The 13679-nt window shown below is 45.1% G+C and overlaps 1 protein-coding gene and 1 long non-coding RNA gene across 10 annotated transcripts in view; one reads left to right on the forward strand and one right to left on the reverse strand.

The window, feature by feature from the left end:
- The window catches only part of FHL2 (four and a half LIM domains 2), a 66285-nt gene extending 62750 nt beyond the window's left edge, over window positions 1-3535 (reverse strand). For 2 of the 9 annotated variants that reach the window (XM_081068180.1, XM_081068175.1), the window contains exons 1-2: window positions 3058-3157; window positions 1106-1165 (exon numbers count right to left, since the gene is read on the reverse strand). The gene's annotated coding sequence lies outside the window, so the exon portion shown is untranslated. Of the gene's footprint in view, window positions 1-434; window positions 495-1105; window positions 1166-3057 lie in introns of all 9 variants that reach the window. The other 7 variants (XM_081068181.1, XM_081068182.1, XM_081068176.1 and 4 more) reach the window with 7 other exon arrangements.
- Window positions 3536-4469: 934 nt separating this feature from the next.
- Window positions 4470-9084, forward strand: LOC308505616. The gene is made up of 3 exons (XR_013994604.1): window positions 4470-4526; window positions 6510-6815; window positions 7071-9084. It is a non-coding gene; the product is annotated as an uncharacterized lncRNA (long non-coding RNA).
- Window positions 9085-13679: the final 4595 nt, after the last annotated feature.

Genomic DNA, 13679 nt, shown 5'->3' on the forward strand with positions numbered 1-13679 from the left:
ATTTAAAAAGAAAGAAAATAGTCAGTTCTCACTGTCCCCTCAGACACCCTACTCCCTTCAGGCTTCTTTGGTTCCAGGCAGCCAAAGAAATCTCACTTCTTAAAATCCACAATGAAATTCTTGTACTTTCCCCTTAAAATCTAGTTATACTTCTTAATAAAACACATGGGGTATAATTTATGTTTTGTTGCATTGATATTGCTTTACTTCAGTTTAACTTTTTAGCATTACTAACTATGATAAAGCACTTCCATTAGAATGAATTTTATTCCTCTTCTCTCTATATATATTTACTTTTTAAATTCAAACAAAGCCCCAAATTGTAAAATTGTCCTCAAAGTTAAAATTGATTTTATTTGTATGAGCTTATACTTTAAAAAATGAGTGATATTTATGAAATACATCTGTTAAATACCAAATTGCTCAGAACTTACCTTAGTTTTTTTCTACTTTCCATCCTTATTTTGGTATATTGGAGACTAAGTGATGAAAGGCTGACAAATCAATGATAATGAAGAAAATCAGTCAAGCAAGTTTGGGGGGCATGCAGATCAAGGCACAAGACGGTTGAGTTTTCACTATTCAGTAGGGAGCATGAATAGTGTAGAAATCAGTAGACCAAACTTCAAAACAAGTTATGTTCTGATAAAAATTACTTATCTAAATCTCAGTTTATGCTTTTTAACGTCCCATTTATCTAACTACTATGAATATTTTAATACTCTGGCTAGAGAGAAGTCATAATGTCTATAGAGACAACGAGTTTTCAAAGAATTAGAGCTTGAATACACAGCAAAAGTATATTGACTATAAATTGGACAAAAAGTATATTGTCAAATAACCTGATCACATATATATACACACACACACACACACACACACACACACACACGTATAGTGTGTATATATATTCCTTAATTATAATGTATATTCCCCATAATTCATTATTTTTAGATTCATCTAACATACATCAGTGTGCAACATAATGGGGATTTTTCCCCCCTCTCTTTTAAAGCTAGTATTACATTAATGGTTGGTTTTATAATCAAGGATCTCTTAGAATCGAGAAATAGTTAAGATAAACAATTAAATGCTGATTGTGTACCTTTGAGTAGTAAGGCTACGCATAATTTTTCATGTCCTTCTCTCTGCTGGTCTGTGTTTTCTATGATGAACATATGTTTGTATAATAAGAAAAGAAACAAAAGAAAATATAAACACTATGAATATAATTTCACCTCTTTATTTGGTGGTGTTGAAAACAAGATAACAGGCCCCGAATGGAATCACTTATGCTAAGGCTTATATCACCAAACTGAGACTTAACTTAATTACAGTTTTGGTTCTCCCACAAACGGAATCTCAAACCAGTCAGTCAGGAGTCACCTGATCAACAATAGTGAGGTAATCTGCTTATAGACCCCCCCATCTCCTACAGGGAAATGACCTTGCTGTAACCAACCTGCTGGTTTGCCTAGTACAAGTTTCTTGTTCCCGCTCCCTTCTTCCTATAAAAGTCTTTCATTTTGCACAGCTCTTGGAGCTCCTTTTCTGTCTGCTAGATGGGATGCTGACCGATTCATGAATTGCTGAATAAAACCAATAAGATCTTTAACACTTACTCAGTTGAACTTTTTTTTTTTTTTAACAGTGGGGAGAGGATGATTTAAAGTCAGTGTTTCTTGGCCATCTATTTTAAATATGAAATATTTTAGACACCAGTAGAAAGTGTTTCAGTGGCTGTGTTAAGAGCTGTGGGACTATAGACAGAGATACAGTGTGGCCTGGCCTCCAGGGTCTGTAATCAATGAACTTTGGAAGAACTAAACAGGATGATGAAATCAGAAAATGCAAAATGTGCTCAAAGGCAGGCAAGAGGGTGGGTGGGTGAGCAGTCAGGGAATGCTTTGTGGGAAAATAGGCAAATTTTCCTGGAAGTCAGTCATTAAAATATTTTCTTGATATTAGAAAAAGCCTCAAAAAGGTGATCACTTGAGTTGATTAGTTGGCTAGTCCATTAAATATCTTTGTAAAATAGCATGGATCTCAAAATGTAATAGACTTTATTACAGCACATCTCATTGTTATAAACCTAGCAGTAAAACAAAATGCAAACAACATTCCTTAAGAAACAAATAAAACAACAGACCTGTATAGAGCAAAGATGTGTGATAAAATAACATTAACCTATAACGCAGGTGTCAATACTATCTTTCGACCTCATGATTATTAAAAACAAAAACAAAAAACCAAAACTGGAGTGACAGTTTTTTCTTTTCTTTTTTCTTTTCGTTTTCTTTTTAGGTTGGACTTGATAAAGTGCCTCGCATGGAGTCTGGCTAGCAGATGTTTATATGTATGATACCTATTATCATATATATGTCATTCTATCCATTTTAACGTTATTATGCCATTGCCCCAGCATTACTCAGTACTGTGAATTTTGCGTATATTCTGCACTAGAAATTAGGAAAACATCAGTGCATTTTCTTTTAAAGCACACACCAGCTATCTGTACTTTTGAACCATCAGCCATAGAGTCATCTTGTATAAACATACTTTCCCAGAATAATCAGACTCATCAGTAATTTGCCTTTTCACCCCAGGCTATGCAGAAATCCTGTCAGGGAGCAAAAAAAGCTGGAGAGCACTGTGGTTCTCCCCAACCCCCCAATGTTTGTGTTATAATTTTTTTCCTTTTTCTGCCCTTTTTGAAAAGCAGCTTTCCGGTGTTGAAATCTCAGTGTAAACTCCCGATTCCCACTCCGAGAGGGGCAGAGGAATCAGGGTGCTCCCACATTCTTTATGTTTCTGCAGGCACCGCGCGAGAGCAGCTTCTGCTCTTCTAGGCACCTAAGCGGAGCGCACGAGTTGTGCTGCTGGTGAGAGAAGCTGCCAGCGCCACCTGGGTCTCTGCTTGGGTCTGCGAGTCCACAGCGCCAGAGAGCTCCCTGCCAGGGCCGGAAGCCTGCGCAGCTCGTGTCTAAGCCGGTGCAGGCACAGGGATGGACAGACGGCAAAGGAGAGGAAGGGGAAGGGAGGACACTGGGCCCTTACCTGTCCTGTCGTCTGCCCTCCAGCCTGATCAGAGCGGACAGCGGCGATGCCAACCACTCTGTTGGATTACCCCAACCGTGTACGCAGCTGCAGGCCAGTTGCCTGCTCTTGCCAGCAGGGCTATAAATAAGGCACGTCCAGAGCGCCGGAGATAAGAATTCAGCCTCTCGATCCTGGCTGCCTTGTAAGGTATCCAGATGGGAAGGGGCTGCCAGCTCCCCTTTAGGCCTGCCTGCCTCAAGGACATCCCAGGCATTGCACATACATTCCAGCCATCCGAAGAGCAGCAAAAAGGGAACAAGCCACAGCATGAGGACGGATCTGGCGACGTCAGACAAGTGGCAGAGCCTCTGGGCAGGCTGCCCACCGCTCCACTGCAGCGAGCCCCCCAGATTGTAAGTGGCTGGCACTGAGACACAGAATGGAGACGAAATTTGCCCCAGGTCACACAGCCCATCTGTATAAATGTACTTATGGTGTGGTATGTGTTTTCAACACTGCCTCTTGGAAAGAACACTCTGACCCTTTCCCCCTAGCTTCAGAGGCATTTGCTTGGGTGAAGATTCTAGGGAAGACCAAGGGATCGGTTTAATAAACACTGAGCATGTGGGAAGTTAGGAGTGGAATGCCTTTACAGAAAGTCCTCTTTCTCCCATCCTCACTCATGAATGGTTACAAGGGTTTCTTGAGGCACAAATCGTTTTCTCCATAGAATTAAAACAGAAAAATCTTGCTAGCCCCTTTAAACCATATGTTGGAAGAGGAGAGAAAAGACTCATTTGGGGGAGCAACAGTTCCTGATCACCCTTAAATTTCTTATTCATTAAATTTCTTATTTCTGAAAGGCATCTCGTCCGTGGCTGGAGGTAGGTGGAGGGAGGATGACCAGGGTCAGGATTTCCAGAGGACCATTTGGCAACAGCTACCTGCGTTAACACAGCGATTCCATGTCCCAGAATTTATCACAAGGAAAGGACTGTGGATGTGGGCAGAGATATAGCTACAGGGAATTTGCTTACAGCTCTTTCAATATTTGGGCAAAGTTGGAAACAACATAACTGGCTAACAACAGGGCTTGGGTAAATGAGGAATAGTATAGCCATAAAGAATGCATTACAACCTTTAGAAACGTCCTAGAAGAATATTTAATAACATAGAGACAATATTGTAATATATTGGTAATAAAAAAGCAGGTCATTTGAAGGGGGAAATGGTATGTAGATAATAAGTTACTGTACAGTTACCCCATAAATATACTCTGAAAAGCTATGCACAAATGTGAAACTATGGTTATGCTGGTTGATAGAATTATGGTTGATTTTATTTTCCTCTTTGGTTTATATGTAATCTCTAAATTATTTACAATGATCTTGTATTTCTTTTATTTTTTATATTTTTTTAGATTTTTTATTGCGGAAGAGGAACAGGACTTTATTGGGGAACAACGTGTACTTCTGGGACTTTTACAAGTCAAGTTGTTGTCCTTTCAGTCTTAGTTGTGGAGGGCGCAGCTCAGCTCCAGGTCCACTTGAGGTTATTAGTTGCAGGGGGCGCAACTATTCCTTGCGGGAGTTGAACCATCAACCTTGTGGTTGAGAGGAAGCGCTCCAACCAACTGAGCCACCCATCTCCTGGGTGGCATCTCACTGAATGACTTCAATCTAGTTGTGGAGGGCGCAGCTCACTGGCCCATGTGGGAATGAACCGGCAGCCCTGTTGCCCAGAGCTCGCGCTCTAACCAACTGAGCCACTCGTCCACCCTGTGTATTTCTTTTATAATAAGAACATTAATTTCATTTAAAACCTAAGTTTCTGAGAATCAAAAGAGAGCCTTTTGTGTTTCTGCATTAATGAACCCCAATTTATTTTAGGATTACACAAGTTCTTGGGGTCTCCTGGTCTTTGGAAAAGCCTATGTGGAGGTCCGCAGGTTTTTTCATGCCAATACCAACAATAAGATGTAGCAATGTGAGGGTCAGTAAAGAAGAGACAGTGAGAAAGAAGAAGAAGGGGAAGGAGGAGGAGGTGGAGGAGGAGGAGACCACTGAGGGCAGAGTCTGGAGGCGGGTGCTGAGCCACTTTCTAGACTATTCTTTGACCTTTCAGAGCTAAAGCCCTTCCTCGATGATCACCCTCAAGCCGCCCTACCCACCGGTGATTTACTCACCGGCATGTACCCTGCAGACGTCTGGTCAGAAGAGGTGACTGCAACCTCACGTCAGCCCCTGTGGGAGCGTGGGGATTCCTGGACAAGGGAAAAATAGGTGCAGGGAAGGGCTGAAGGGAATTCCTCTTGGAGGAAGCTGGCTCTGGGCAAGGACATGGGGTGCCCACCTAACGGGCAACCTCTGTAACGGCTGGTCTAAGGGCATACGGGGCTCTACCTGGAACCCAAGGAACAGCTCCCAGAAGCACCCTGGTGTGATCCCTTCCTCCACGCTGACTCTCCCCCACCCTCTCAGAGGGGCAGACTGTACCCACACAGTCTGGGATGGGGTGGGTGGCATGTGACAGACTGCCCCTGCTGACATCACTGGCAGAGCAGACACATGTGGGAAGGAATGGCAGCTGCTTTGGGGGACTGTGACCCAGGATTCTTGGCTGTGGTCAGGACTGGGTGTGCCAGGGAGAATTGAACTCTCTTCCACCGTATCATAGTGGAAAAGGCTGACAGGGTTTCAAAACTTCAAAGAACAAAACTAAAGGACATGTAGGTCTGGAACAAACATTAGATTCTACTCAGGAAATATTTTTTGAGGCCCCGCTAGGAACCAGAAACTGGTTGGAACAGGATAGGGAGACACAGAGACTCCCAGATGGCCCCTGAGCTCAGGAGTTTATCCCCAACCACCCGTCTGGGCGAGGGCCCGGCTCAGCCAATAGAGACCCAGGAGTTGGATCACAGAATAAGCGTTTATTATCAGAGCACCAGAGGTCTGAGAAGGCAGTAGGTTAACACCTCCAAACACTGCCTTAACATTCTCAGACCAGACCGGGATATTTAAGGAAGAATCTCGGTGTTCCCCCAGAGACCACATGATGTTCCAGGGGTCTGCATGGAGTTTTCTCTCAGGTGATGTGGCTCTCCAACGTGGTCATCAACCCAGGAGCAGTGATGACAGTAACCTGGAAAGAATGCTAGGTCATAGAGATTGTGATCAGTAAGCAAGGGGTGTTGTGATCATAAGCAAACACAAGTTTCAGGGTAATTATCTAAAGCAAAGAACTGGACGGGACATTTCCAGGTCAAACCACAAGGAGGGGTGGGGGTTCAATTGTTAAGCTCTAGGGCAGGGACATCACAAGCCTCTTTCGTGGGGGTCCCAACTGGGCTCTGTTTCACCATTGCCAGCATCTCACCTCTCCAGGTCTGTGCTTGCAGGCATTTTGTCCAGGGGGTCATGGAATCTTGTTCATTCATCAGTACTCTTCATTTATTCTTTTTTTAATAGACATTCATTGAACTTCTTCCATGTGCCCAGCACGGTGGCTGGATCCCGGCCCCTGAGCCCTGAAGCAGCTAGAACCTTACTTCAAAGCGTTGATAGTCTGTCATGTGCTGTAGTCATACATCGCAGGAGCCCGAGCCTCTCATCTTGAACCTGGTGCAGCTTTCCCTGCTGGACACCGTCGATGCCATTTACTGCTGGGCCACCACAGTCTTCTTTCTGTGGGGTCATTGTCATCATTGCTCCTTGCCTGGGGCGGGCAGCCTTCATCTGTGAACCCGGTTCTGTGGTTCCTGGAACCTGCTGGAGGTGACTTGTGTAGGTGGAATGGCGTGCCTCAACCCCCAGCTGGCCAAGTGCACGACTGGGCACTGCCGCTGAGCCTGGCTCACGGAGTGTTTGCCTCTCACCTGTCACCAGGGCTAGCAAGGCCCACCTAGCCTGCCTGCTGCCGCAACTGCCCTCCCTGTAGTGGGAAGGCACAGAGGGCTAATGCTCCTGCCCCGAGCTGGAGGGAGCTAGTCTTTTCTACCCCAGACAGATTTTCCCTTATTGGATTCACAGATTCACTGCCTGGCAGTGGAAGACGAGCTGGACAGGGAGCCAGAAAAGGACAAGCAGACAGCAGGAGAAGTGCTTCGTGCTGAGGTCAGAAGCCCCGAGATAAAGAATTCCAGGCAGGAGAGGCAAGGAACAGCATCCACTCTCGTTGGTTGAGGACAGCGAGGACGAAGGAGAGCCCTGTTCTGTTCCGGGAAGCCCTCAGCGCAGAACCAGCGTGTGACAGGGGAATTGGTTTATGAAGTGTGTCGCTCACTATGTGTCTACACAGGAGCTGGGAGGACAAGCCCGTTCCATGCCCTTGTTTTCAAATGACTACCTTTCGTGGTCTAACTACGTCCATTTGCTTTTACTGAAATCTCCACATAAACATCCCTTCTGCGCTTCCCAGAACAATAACCAAGCAATATCGGTCGCATAAACATCCGATAGTGTAAATACATCTGCGAACAGCTCTGGAAAGTTTCAACTTGAAAAATAACATCACCATTTACTGGTGTGATAGACTCCAGGCGTCTCTTCTTTTTTTGAACTTGGCTTATGCTGGACTAGTTTGAGTGTTGAAATGAACCACGTTACCAAGGTAGAGAGCTAGCTCCATATTGACTGGGCTGTCAGTGTCCTGTTTGCTGTCACCTAGGCAGGAGGAAAGCATGGACTTGCCAAGGACTGGGCTCAGCTTCCCTCAGTTAAGAGCCCCTGGATCTAACGCGTCATTCTGCTTCAAGTCACCTGCCAAAAATACACAACAAACTCAACACAGCAGTACACCAACAGGTCGCCACCATCCCTTGCACTTCCAGATACTGGGCACTCTGATCTTCTCCCCCTTAAACCTTTGGCAAAGCTGCTCTTACCATTTTCATCCACACCAGTTGTATTATTGATAACACTTTGGGGACTCTCTGCTTCAAGCTATCTGTAACCCAGTAGGGTCAAAATGTTCAATCAAACAGATGGAACTTTAACCGGTGACATGTGAAACTTCAATTAGAAGCTGAGGGAGAATTTGGAGAGACCGAATGCCTCCTGGCCCCTGAGTTTAGACAGATACGAAGCCACTCCCAGATGCTATAGAGAATGGGCTGTAATCAGGTCAGCAAGACTGCAATTACAGAACCATTTACAATTACTGTGTGGTGGGGCCATTGGATGAGCTTAACCCTCCTCAGAGAGGTGGCCCTAGGATTCCGAGAGTGGAGGGGCCCAGGGATATCAGGTTTGCTCCTCTCTTTCCCCCTTGCTCTGTGCCCAGGTGGCTGTGTAAATGAGCATCAGAGGGCTCCTTTATTCTCTGGCTTTTTGGTTGGGTTTAGCCTGTGGAAGGAACCAGTAGGAGATCAGGACACAGGAGAGTGAGGTCAGGTCCTTAGGTGCCTAGAGCCTCCTTGCAGGGCTGCTGCAGGTTGGCTGCATCCTTCTAGCGAAGGCCACAGTGCCTGTCGGGGGCCCTCTCCAAGCTCTGGTCACAGTTTCTTCTCCTTGACCCTAAGGGCTACACATGGAATGATTTGCCACAATCGCTAGCTCCAAGGCCCTGCCCTGTCCCTGATTGGTTTCCCAAACTGCTGCCCACACCTTTGTAGCTTGTTCCTTTGTTAAATCTGTCCTCCCATGACCTCGGTTGGGTGTGGCATGTCTTTCCTGCCCGGACCCTGGCTGACAGAGGGAAAGCACCAGTACCTTCAGAAGCAGTGAGAGAGAGAGCAGTGGTCCAATGCCCCATCCCAGCCTTTACCCCCTGGGTTGTGAATGACAGGGAGGTGTGTGGATTCCACGAGGTGTGGGGACCTCTATGCTGCTGCCACCGTGTGGCCACGACAGTGCCTTAGATGGTGGGATTGTCTGGCACCCACTCTGTGGAGCATATAAGCCTCCAGATTCTGTGCAGCGAAGATGGTGGGGGTGGTGGTGGGACCCAGTAAAGGCAAGCGGGCCATTTCCTACCGTACTGGTGAAGTGGGTGCCCAGAATCTCAATTAAGGTATTTGAAGAGAAATAAAGCAATATTTCCTGCATATCTGTGTTTCCAGACTGAGATACATGCTTTAACAACAATATCTGCCACTTAATGAGCTCTTAGGAGGCTGGAGGCACTGCAAGGTGAGCAGCTCGCATGTGGAGAGCAGGTCCTGAAACTCAGCCCACTCACTGCCAAATCACGTTTCCAATGCTATGCTGTCTGTCCCTTTCTCTCAATGGACATGTAGAATACACAATGATTGTTATGGTAAAGTAATCTTTGGGACGCCCAGGGCAAATACTCAATGTCATTATCGTACAGTTACTCTACTCTTCATTTGTTTTCTTCTTCCTACAGAGGTGGCGGCGAGGAGACCTCTATGCTTTGGGAGTCTCATGGTCTCAGTAAATCCAGCTTATCCCCAAAGGGAAAGAGGAGCTTCCAAGAGCAGGAGGCTCACCAGTTTACAGGTGCTACCCAAGTGGCTGGCAACATTCTGTTTTCTTGAGAGTTCATTGCTATCCTTAAGGGGCTGACGTCCTAAAGCCAGATGAGTGACAAGACAGAAAAGACAGCTGGGAGAGCCAGCAGACCTCCAGCCAACTTGTACTTCGGCACATAGATTCTCCCCTTCCTATCACTAATAAGTTTATACTTCAGGTCTGCACACTCTTCCATTCATAAAAATTGAAACTAAAAGCCTAAAGACAGACAGGAAAATCATCATTCATCTTTCTTTCCTGAATGACTAAAATGTTTATTGATTCTGCTCTGATTAGCAGGGCAGTGAGACGCCCAGCTCCCCCTCTCTCAGCTACGTCCATCCAGCCATCCCAGTCTAGACCGACATAAACAGGGCTGCCTTCTTTAGAATCCAACGTGGTGTCACCTTATTGCAAAAGACCAGACAAGATTGTTTTATGATTCACTCAGAGCACAGCCCTTATGACTCATATTCTACTTGCAAAAGTACAATATTTTAAAATGTCCCAAGTGCCCAGACTTACGGAGAGAAGTTCAGGAGGAAAACCACAAAGTAGTAGACAGTTCACATGGTTGTACAACCATCACCACCAGCCATCTCCAGAACTTTTCATCTGTCCAAACTAAAACTCTGTATCTACAGCTGTGGGGGAGGAAGAAACCTTCCTCTACCTTTCTAGGCCCTTTGTGCAGGTCTAATAAGTAAATTGACAGGAGACAGTTTAACAAGAAAAAGTAACCAAATTTAATTACATATGTACATATGGATACTCCACATATATGAGAGAGTCAGAGACCCCACATACAGGGGAGGCTCTGAGACAGAAAGGCAAAATCAGGGATATATGACATTCTGAGCTAAGGCTGAGGTAAGGCGACTTGGGGCGTCAGAGGGGAGGAGGGCAGTTTCCAGGACAATAAGAAGAGCAGATGTTCAGTAATTAGAAGTCTACCCTGCCTTGTATGTAGGTCAGAAAAGGTATCTCATCTCTGGTAATAACTCTTATCATGGGTAAAGCCCCTAATTTAAATTCTTCTAGGATGTTAAGAGAAGAACAGAAGTTTATCCTGAGCCTGCAGTGTCCGGGTTGTCGTTAGCTCAAAATAATCCACGTGCCAAAGTGATACATCTTGGGGAGGTCTGTTCTGAACCCCTTCACAGTGACCCCCCATTCCTTCCTCTCTCCAGCACCTGGCAACCACCATTCTAATTTCTGTCTCTAGAAATACTTGTCCTATAATACTTGTCCTATAATACTTGTCCTATAATACTTGTCCTATAATACTTGTCCTATAATACTTGTCCTATAATACTTGTCCTTTTGTGACTGGCTAAAGGGAATAAAACTTTTTCTTTTATACTCTCACAACACTCCACTTCTGACACCAAAAGTATGTTTTTTCCCCCACACTAACCAATTCTCCAGTTCTCTGTGGACACCAACTGAGTGTCCTACAGTTCAGTTCTGATACGATCTACCTGAAGTTAGCGTTGGAAGTAGGGTGCAGCGCCACAGACGGCCCCTACTTCAGACGCCAGTCGCCAGTCTGGGCCTCTTCTGACCTCTGACCAGGTGGTTATTAATCAAAGGTTCCCACGACCCCGTCCTTGGGTTCTGTAATTTGCTAGGATGGCTCACAGAACTCAAGGAAACACTTCACTACACTTACAGTTACCTGTTTATTTTAAAGGATACAGCTCAGAACCAGCTAGCTGAGCTGGAAGGGGTACACAGGGCACGCTGTGTGGTGTGGCAGCAGCTGTGGCTCTGCCATGTTCAGTATGTCTGTTCCCACATGTGTTGTGTGGTGGCAGCTTTGGGGCCCACACCTCTGCCTCTCCCTGATGCTCATCAGGCTTCTTGCTCACCACCCTCCATTACCTATGTGGCCAGTTCTCGCGTTAAATGCCCTCTGTTGAAATTACTTGAAATAGATTCTATTTTCCTATTAAGACTTTTCAAGTGGTTTTCAGAGGTCCACAGAGTTTATGATAATTAAAGTCTCATTATAGACACATATCTGGACAAATTAACTAAAAATGTGTCCTAACCCTCTAAATCAACCTGATTTATCTTTTCTGGTTTAAGTGAGCTCTGTGTTCTCCAAGACTGGGAGAGAGATGCTTTGAAGGGGGGAGTCCCTTACTTAGACTTAACCAGGGAATAGGGCTTTGTAGAGGGAATTAGCAACATGTGTCCCAAATCAGGGAACAGACAGGGTACTTTGGCAGCTAGAAAACAGAAAGGCAAAATCAGGGATATATGACATTCTGAGCTAAGGCTGAGGTAAGGCGACTTGGGGCGTCAGAGGGGAGGAGGGCAGTTTCCAGGATGATAAGAAGAGCAGATGTTCAGTAATTAAAAGTCTACCCTGCCTTGTATGTAGGTCAGAAAAGGTATCTCGTCTCTGGTAATAACTCTTATTATGTGTAAGGCCCCTAATTTAAATTCTTCTAGGAAGTTAAGAGAAGAACAGAAGTTTATCCTGAGCCTGCAGTGTCTGGATTGCCTTTAGCTCAAAATAATCCACGTGCCAAAGTGATACATTTTGGAGAGGAGAAAACAGGAGAGCCCAGGCGACCGGGAATAGCTGTGAAGGGAACATGAAAATTGCAGTATAAATACACTAGCCATCTATTTAATTAATCACTTTGATGGCTATACTAATTAGAAGAAAAATATATTGCATTGGAGTAGAAAGAATATGCAATTTAGTTACTGGTAATGAAATGTGTTCAACAGTGAATTCATGGGAATGTGTATGGGTCAGCAGGACGGCCAAGAGTGTGGCTGGCAGCAGAGGGCGTAACTAAGCCCTGCTTAGGTACGTAGTCAGGTAAGGCCAACAGGAAGGGGCCAAGACTGTCACAGCCAGGCCAGTTCCCGGGGTTTCTTCCATACACCCCGGGGTCACAGGTACCTGAGGCAAAGTGGAGTCTGAATGTTTAGTTCATTCATAGCACCATCAGTCATGTGAGCCGGAGAGACCACAGCCCCCAAGACTTCCTGAGCACACAGGCTCAGTGCATGCTCTGTCCCACCTTTGAGTACATCCTGGTGAGGTGACCAGTAAGTAAGGAGATTGACATGGGTGGGCGTGGAGCCACAGGAGTGTGGCTAGTGTTCGCTCTGCAGGTCTGTGGGGTAACTTGGGGGGAATTCGCATAATAACAAAGGATGAGCTCTTCTGGCAACATCCTGGGTTGTAAACGGGGGCCATTTCATCAAAAGATTAAGAGCTACTTAGAGCATAGGAACTCTAAGGGAACCCAAGAACAGGGAGGTGGGTCCACGCACACCCTTGTATCTGGAGGAAGCAAGTCTATGTTTAGTTTTAAAAAGCTGCTCAGCTGGTTGCAAGGAAGCTTTGCCTCCACCTCCAAACTCTGCATCTAAAAATTAGCCTCAAAGGCATTTAAAACAATCCTTTCTTAAGAAGAAGCTAAAGAACAGAATTCCTTGTATTCCTTTATCATGATCAGTGACAGGTATATAATTTAGCCTTCTATCCAACAATAATGTGCTTTGACAGTTTTGTTCATTCATATATTCATGCGTACATTAATTCATGTATTCATTCATTCAACAAATCCTTGAAGATTGCTTTTTAAATGAAGGGTGGTATATGTTATTACACATACTCCTAGGTATTCATTTCTCACAGTGGCTTCTCATTACTGGAAAAGAAGCTTTGTTTTTGCCAAATTAAGGAGAAATTTCCAGATGAAATTCATTTAGTGATTCCTTCCTGACCCCCTATTTGACCTTTTAATCACCTTGTTTTGTCTTTAGCCTCCTTGTGTAGAATTAAAAGTGTGGTCCTGGGACAGTTTGGAAATTTTTATCTCATGGATATGAAATTGTTAAGAAAGAGGCACACAGGAACCACTAGCAGCTGAAAGCTTAAAGCTGCGAGTCCCAGGAGGGACCGACTTTTCCCACTCCTGTCACTGACATTGGCTTGTGCTCAACATATGTGCACAATTCAAGGCATGTGGACCCAAGTGAGGAAGTTGTCTTGGAAGCACAGCGACAGCAGCTGTTGCTGTGACAACTGAGGCTCATTTTCTGTGATGATGTCAGAGATACTCCTGGCACCTAATTGGTAAGGTAAGCCCTGGCACTGGGCCGGCCAGGCGCTTATGGATAGCTTCTATAACTCGG

The sequence above is a fragment of the Rhinolophus hipposideros genome (assembly GCF_964194185.1).
Source record: "Rhinolophus hipposideros genome assembly, chromosome: 12".
Lineage (NCBI taxonomy): Eukaryota > Metazoa > Chordata > Mammalia > Chiroptera > Rhinolophidae > Rhinolophus > Rhinolophus hipposideros.